The sequence below is a fragment of the Perca flavescens genome, chromosome 1, assembly GCF_004354835.1.
Source record: "Perca flavescens isolate YP-PL-M2 chromosome 1, PFLA_1.0, whole genome shotgun sequence".
Classification (NCBI taxonomy): domain Eukaryota; kingdom Metazoa; phylum Chordata; class Actinopteri; order Perciformes; family Percidae; genus Perca; species Perca flavescens.
The window spans coordinates 10,783,911-10,792,648 of NC_041331.1; positions in this window are offsets into that span (position 1 = coordinate 10,783,911).

The window sequence follows — 8,738 nt, forward strand, 5'->3', positions numbered from 1 at the left end:
ACCTTTCTAAACCTAAAACTCAAACTAAAATTAAGTTGAGGTCTAATAAAAATAAAGAGAATTACTTATTAAGTATAGACTTAAGCAGAACTGGTTAACTCAAATAAAAATGTATATTAAAGTTGACAAAGAAAAGGTAAACTAGATATTGTAGGTAGACTGAAATGTCAATAAAGGATTTCCGCTTTGGAATCCCAGTAGAACGAAATTGAAAGATTCTTTACTCAACTAGAGAACTGAATTGTGATCAATTTACTTTTAAAACTAAAAGATTACAGTTGAATTAATATCAATTTTACATGACTAGAAAAGTTTAGTTGTTTGTAATCAATATACCATTACCTCAACTTGTCTTTTCAAATTCAGCCAACTTTATGGATGATTTGGCATAATTTCACACAGCCACAGATCACTCGCCGTACTCGTCCTTAGTGCTGCTATCTCTGACTCTGTCACTGGACCGTTGAGTCGACCTGACAAAAAACTGCATAGTTGGTGATGGCGCAGTGGATATGACACATGCCTTTGGTGTGGGAGATCTGGGTTCAAATGCCACTGCGATACATCAACCAATGTGTCCCTGAGCAAGACACTTAACCTATAGTTGCTCCAGAGCAAGCAGCCAGGGGCATCGGACTGGGGGGAAAAATGGGAATGAGTACCCAGGACCCTCATGTGAGGAGGGCCCAAATAGATGCTAGAATTAATAGCTGTGGATGCGGGGAGGGGCCCATAGAGAATTTTGTGCTACACCCCTGCGTGCAGCCTCTGACATATGTAGCAACTGTAGGTTGCTTTGGATAAAAGCGTCAGCTGTAATGTAACATAGGCGGAGCTCGGCTACATAGGCTGCGAGCCGAGCTTCAGAGCTAAGGCGGGGCTACAGAAGGTGTCCCTAAAGAACCTGCATATCTAACAGTAGTTCCGCATTATATTAGTTCTGCATTACATTAATTAATTTGCATGCAAGTTTTATTTATTTTTATACCGTGAATTCATGCACCGAACCGTGATGCACCATGCACCGAACCATGACGCCCGTACCGTTTCGGTGTATATATATACACACCTGAGAGTAATATTATCCTGTCTAATATGTCAGTGACTGTCATTGCTTTGCTTTAGAAGATGTTGCAAGTTTAGTCAACTATTCCCTCTTTATGTCAATCACAGTGCAGCTCTGCTCTAATGAAACCTCACAGACATTTAGGGTGAGAATGCGAGAATATTCTTTCATAGAGTTTCACTAAGATAACTTCATACAAAGTGACAGAAATAGTATGAAAAAGGAGAGCTTGAGAGACAAGTTTAGACTCTGCTTACGTTTTAGCTCTGCGCAGCGTGAAGTGGGTATGAATGTCAGATTATCTGTTTCCTAAAGTAATGGAAATCAGGTTCCTCCAGTAGAAGTTGACATGTGTTACCAGTTACTGCAGAAAGCTGCGAGTGTACACACTAAATGACCCAAACATTAGCAAATGTATTTGTCCAGCTACACCTGACTTCCCGCACTGAACTCCTCCAGCCCCTCTGAAAACTAAACCTGTTTGATTAGTGATTCACTCGGACCTTTAACCCGAGTCTTTAAATTGACTAACGAATTGTGAGTCTCTAGTATAATTAACTCGGATCAGTTGACAATTCAATCTAAAATGATAACAGCGCCACACACAAACCTCTCGCAACATTAGCTACTACTAGTCCTAGCCATTTTAGCTGCCAAAAACTTTATAACTTACAATTTCAAAGGCAACAACAACTCCACAAGTCAACTCAAGCGACTGAGCAGAAAGACAGTCCGAACTTCCCGACCCGCAGACTCAGAGCTGGAAGCTCTGCAGACCATGGGATTCACTCGAGATCTCATGAGTTCTCGATGACTTGTGAGTTGTTGATGACTTGTCAGTTGTCAGTGATTCATGAGTTCTCGCGTGAGTCAGTCAATCAAGCGAATCAGCCGGCTATGAGTGGATCAGTAGCAAATGAGCGAGTGAAGTCTCTCCTTGAGCTCAGGGTAAATCAAATCAAAACAAAAGCCACTCTTTCACTTCTGAAATAACATACAATGTTCTGCACGTAGCCTAGCTAGGCCTACTGTAGGTTTGGTGTATAAATGTAGTATGTTAAAATGCAATAAGGTCGAGCAGACAGTCCGAAACATTGCAAGCTTGCCTCGGCTTGAGCCGATATAGCATACAATACTGACTCAAGTGACTTGCACAACCCGGATCAGTTTAGTGAGTGACTCAAAATAAACCGAAGCCTTAAAAGGAATTGAGTTTGCCAGGCCTACTGAAAACACTCTTCACTCAGCCCAATCATTCCAGACGGCTTAAAGACGAGAGCTGGATTTGCCCTGTTTGATATTTGATCTGATTGGTCAAGTCATCCAACCCCAGTCTCTCTCTCTCTCTCTGCTGCTATGTCTCTCTACCACTGAGTGATAGGTAAGCCTGCTGGGATTCTCAAGCTCCTCTAGTCTGTCTGTCATAACAACCATCCCTCTCCATCTGACCAAAACCCTGTAGTAAGAAAAAATGTCCAAACACAATACGGACACTGCTCAATGGATGCTTACTTAATGTGCTCATATTATGCTGTTTGGCTTTTTCCTTTTCCTTTATTGTGTTATATATCTTTTTTGTGCATGTTATAGGTTTACAAAGTCAAAAAGCCCAAAGTCCACCCCAAAGGCACTTACCATCTCCAACAGAAAACACTGTTCACAAACTGCTCTAAACAGCTCTATTGTAGTCCAGCCTTTACTTCCGTGACAAACGTGCGTCACTTTGTAACACATTATAATGCTTGCCTAGCTGCTAGCGTGGCACGCCCTCATACTCTGCTTCTGACTAGCAGTGCTTACCTGGGTACTGCGCATGTGCGACTTCCAACAAAGATGGAACAGAAGTGAGATGCCTCACTCTGTAGATAAAACAGAGAGCTCGACACAGGGTTAAAAGAGGAGCTGCAGCAATGTATAGTACAACAAAAATGTTTTTTAAAAATTTAACCATTCTGGTACAACCTCAAAATCCAATTATGAAGCTGAAAAGGAGCATAATATGAGCACTTTAACTTCACGTGGATGCCTTTGCATCGAATTTTAGCATTTTCACACAGCCTGGACACAGCACTCACACAGTCCTTCAAAACTTCCCCATCAGCCTCATTGGGACTTAGAGCTGGGCAATATATCAATATTATATCGATATTGTGATATGAGACTAGATATCGTCTTAGATTTTGGATATCGTAATATTGTAATATAGCATAAGTGTTATTTTTTCCTGGTGATGTCATTTTCTGAACTTACCAGACTGTTGTAACTGTTCTATTATTTGCCTTTACCCACTTAGTCATTATATCTACATTGCTGATGATTATTTATCAAAAATCTCATTGGGTTAATATTTTGTGAAAGCACAAATAGTCAACCCTACAATATTGTTGTGGTATCAATATCGAGGTATTTGGTCAGATATATTGTGATATTTGATTTTCTCCATATCGCCCAGCCCTATTGGGACTGATATTAAACTTTATTCCAAAGTCTTGGCACTACACTACTGGCTTTAATCAGTTAACTATGTTCTATTTTTCAATATGTTTCCTGCGATTTCATGGCAGGGATGCCGGCCAAATGGGTGTCTATGTGAGTCATGCAACTTTCGGCCAGCATGTGACCTGAAGCTGTTCTCTAATTGGTTTCTTAAAGATTCTCCCTTCAGATGCAGGTTGCTGTGTCCCTGGCGAATCAGAATTGGATACATGTTATTTTATCCACTCCGAATGGTTGTCGACGCCTGTCATTCGACAGCCCAAAACCCGCCCAGATCTAACGTTTAGCAAGCAACTTGAACTAGTAGGCTAGTAGTGACAATGGCGACAAGTAGCGTTACACCTGCTGCAGCAGTGAAATAAAATTCAGTTGTGTCCTTAAAACAAATATCCTTTACAAGGAGGTCAGCTGGCGAAAAAAAGAGGGTAAAAGACTTCAGACCCAACCGTCCAGATCTCCACATTCAACAACAGACTATGGATCGAGGGAGATCTTATACACAAAGCTTCTCCAGCACTATGTATGGAAAAGCGGGGAATTGGCTAACTGGATGTGGTATGAGTAATCTCTTCTTTTGCTTTCCCTGTCTGTTATTTCAAAGTTCTGGAAAAGAAATGTTGTGGACAACCACAGGGGTACGGGACTTAAAACATCTCTCCGAGAAATGTAAAAGACATGAGAGCAGCCGCAGCCACTTTGATAATAGCATGAAGCTACATCTTTTTAGAAGACTTAGCATCGCGGAACAGCTAGATAAAGGCTGCAGAATTGGTATCAGAAAGCACAACGAAGAAGTAACAAAAAACAGACACATCTTATCAAAAATCATCGACTGTGTGAAATTTTGCGGAGCGTTTGAGTTGGATTTGCATGGCCACGATGAGAGTGAGGGCTCCGATAACCCAGGGATATTCCGTGGCTTGGTGGACTTTGTTGCTTCACTTGATAGTGCATTGAAAGAGCACCTTGAGAGCGCAACGGTGTTTAAAGGAACATCGAATGAGCTACTGTGTATGCTGTCTGTTGTGAGGGGACAAATCATCAAAGAAGCCCAGAACAGTGATTTTATCTCAATCCAGGCAGATGAGACATGGATATTGCTACACAGAACCAACTTGTGCTTGTGCTGCGCTACATTGATGATAAACACAATGTGTAGGAAAGATTTTTTTAATTCATCCCTCTGCAGTCAGCAACAGCTGAGTCCATTTCTACAGCACTGAAAGATCGTCTTGTTGCCATCCTTTCTGAGGAACAGAAAGGCAAACTAATCTGCCAGGCATGTGATGGAGACAGTGTCATGAGGGGGGCACTGCAGGTGTCGAGAAGAAAATACAGCATGTGTACCCAAATGCCCACTAAATCCATTGCTATGCACATCAGCTAAATCTAATAATGCAGCAGGCCACCTCTCACGTCTCCAAAGTGAGAATTTTTTTTTCTGACCTAGGTGGATTTGCCAGTTTTTTTTTCCAGATCTCCTAAGCAAACCAGTGTCCTTGATGAAGTAGTGGCTCATAGACTGGCAACATCCAGAAACGTGGGATGGAACTTTCACAGTTGTGCTGTCAATACTGTGTTTGAGCACAGAATGGACCTCATTCACTGTTTTGAAAGACAGTCCAGTGAATTTGACCCCAAACAGTCAGAATAGCAGGAGGCTATGCTAAGCTACTGGAAGATCCAGATTTAAACTTCTTCCTGGAACTTTTCCACCACATCATGCCAGATGTGGACCTCCTCTATGCTAAGCTCCAGAAGAGGAAGATAGATTCGGTCCATATAAAAGGATGCATCCAGCAGTTCCAACAGGACATTCAAAAGATCAGGTAATAACTGTATACCTGTTATAATGTGTTTATTATGCTTTGCTACTATTATTGCAATATAATAATAATTATGATCAGTGTTGGGTGTAACGTGTTACAAAGTAAAGTAACGCGTTACTACTGAAAATTTGGCAACGAAACGTAATTCCTTTTTCAATTCGGCGCAACGTTACTTTTCCAGGGACAGATTTGACAGCGACACTGCCTTCTGAGCTGCACGCTCACAAGCTCCACAAGGTATGTGACAGAGGCTAGTAGTAGCGGAGCAATGCTGCAGCCAACACTAGCTAACTTTAGAGATCATTTTTAGCTTTGTGGATTTTTACTGGATGGCGCTCTGAGCGGAGAGCTGTGACACACGCCACTACATCGCTGAGGACTGGCGGTTAAATCGGCCGTCCTACAAACAAGCATGCCAGGCAGACACAAAGCTGACAACCTCACAGATGTATGCGGTGGAGATGGGATCATACACACCGCTGTGGACTTGTGTCGGTCGCATGGACACGCAAGCACTTCCAGAAAAGAGGCTGCATGTGTCTATGACAATGCACGGACCATCGTGGCTGCGCCACCAGTACTACAAGTAGATATGGACATTACATATTAACACTGTGTAACGCCGATGATCTGCCGATGTGCATTCAACCCACGCTGGACTCGTTCATAATGAATCAGCCGTCACTCTGAGTAGAGAATCTGCAATGTATCCTAGTTCAGAAAATTCACTGATAAACCATAGATTGGCTTTATGGTCAAAGATAGCTTTTGTATAATTAATTTCAGTCTCTGCCAGAGACACCTGCTTTTAAAAGTAATGTAAAAGTAACGAGTAAAGTAAAAAGTTACTTTCCATAGGGGGTAACTAAGTAAAGGATTACTTTTTAAAGAAGTAACGAGTAACGAGCAAACATTACTTTTTAAAAGTAACTTCCCCAACACTGATTATGATGATTAATTAAAAAAATCTATATCCTTTACAGAGATTCTCTCCATGCAATGGGTGTGGGGCAAAGCAGTGTCTCTCAGCAATTGGGGAAACGTCTGGCTTTCAGTCAGCAGGACCATGAAAGGATTGCTGCAGAGGTGAGTTTATGTTGTAGAAATTGGTCACGGTCCATGTGTAACAAAAAGTGCCAACAAAGCAAAAGTATTTGTTGCTGAAAATGCTGCTGTTCACTGGGTGCTTGACTAGTATAATCATTGTTTTTTTTTATTTTTTTATGTGTTTTAATTGTTACTTTAAAATAAAGTATAATTAAGTACAGTAATCAAGTAAATGTATTTAGTTACTGTCCACCCCTGTTCAGGACTGAAAACGATTTTCAATGTGTCTTTTTTATCTCTCTGTCTGTAGGTCTGTGATACCATACTGGGCCACTGCAGGGAACAATTCTCCTTCACAAACCACCTTGTCAGTGCCACCTTGCTGGAGGGATACCGGTTCGTAGAGTACTGCTCTGCATTCCCTGAAGAAGCACACCTTGAAGGCCTATCCAATGCTCAATGGAACCAAGCTGAAGACCGAACTTGGTCTCATCTACAGCAAGGAAGAATTAAAATCCTGTTGTGGTGCTCTGGATCTCTCACAATAATCTGTCAGAGGTGTTTTCAGAGACTGTAACCCTCCTGAAAATCATCATCACCACACCCATGACCACTGCCGAGGCAGAGAGGTGCCTCTCAACTTTGAAAAGGGTCAAAACATTTTTGAGGAACACTATGACCCAAGAGAGGCTGAATGCCTTAGCCACCCTCTCAATGGAGAAAAAGCTGCTGACTGAAATAACTGAATTTAACCAGAGTCATTGACAAATTTGTCAGTTTAAAAGTAGTAGCCAATGTTTATTTAAATAGGCAAATGACTCAGTTCATGTTGTGCTAAAGCGCGCGCGTGTGTGTGTGTGTGTGTGTGTGTGTGTGTGTGTTGTCAGTTTAAGCAACATTAGTGTTTTTGGTTATTGATTTAGATTTGTGTGTGTTGTTCCTGATATGAGGTGCCTCAGATTGTTTGACTCGATCGCGCAAAACTGCGCCCTCATCACCAGCCACCACTTTAATGGAGAGGCTTGTTTTGGGAGCCAAATTCATTGACATGGTACGTACTTTATATGTAAATCCCATGGCCACAGTCTCAACCAATGGCCTGCATTCACAGCCATTACCCATAACGCAGGGCTCTAGACAGGGATGCCTGCTATCTCCCATGCTATTTGAGATCTCTCTTGAACCGTTAGCCCAGGCCATAAGGCAAAATAAAATATGTAATGTCCAGATTAAATACAATAACAACTCAATATCTTTATTTGCAGATGATATTTTGCTGTACATATCTGACCTTCAGGACTCTGTTCCAAAAATTCTTAAGCTCTTTGTCGAATTTGGCTCACTCTCCGGCTATAAAATCAATTGGAATAAATCTAACCTTCTGTTGAACAGACAGGTGACATCAGCTATTAGTGACACAATACCAACCCAAAGCAAAATTACATATTTGGGCATTACCTTTCACGCATCGCTACAGCGAGTTGTCCAGGACAACTATGAAACTATACTAAGTAGTGTTCAAAGAGATCGGACTAATTGGTCTGCGCTGCCAGCATTGCTACATTCCAGGATTGCTGTTGTTAAAATGAACATAGTTCCTTGTGTGAACTTCTTAAGAACAATGATCTTACACCCACCAATACATTTCTGGAAGAAACTTGATGCCGTAATCCGACAGTATATTTGGAATAGTAAACAACCTAGGCTAAAATACTCTACCTTGCAACGTACCACGAACACGGGTGGTCTGGCCCTCCCCAACCTTAAAGTGTAGATAGAGCCTTTCAGCTACGGGCCCTCAGAGTGTGGATAGACAACTCATTTACAGTTCCATGGAGAGGGTTTATGTTATACTAGGCTGCATTACAGAGCATATTAATATGTCAGAAAGCATGGCAATATCTAAAAACATCTCATTAAAGTTTGCTTGTCAGGGGACTGTCATGAAGGTTGTGGAGAGGAATAGAAACCAGTCTCTCCAGGCAAGCACAGGAAATATGGTCTGATCTACAGTATCTTTATTCTCCATGCCAAGTAGCACTTATTCTCTACTGGCACCCCAAAGTAAACATTTCTAAACTACATAGGCCTAATTTGGACCTACCTAAATTAAAACTTTAAATAATGTTGCTTGAGGCTGGTTGTGCAATAGCTTCATGATATAATGCATATAGGGTTGTGTGTAGGTTGTTCTTTGTGGAAGAATAGCAATAGATTGTGGCTGTGTGATGTATGATAAAACAATATGTCAAGTGTCATGTGTGAAGCATTCTGAGTTAAGGGGCCGTGTTCATTTCACA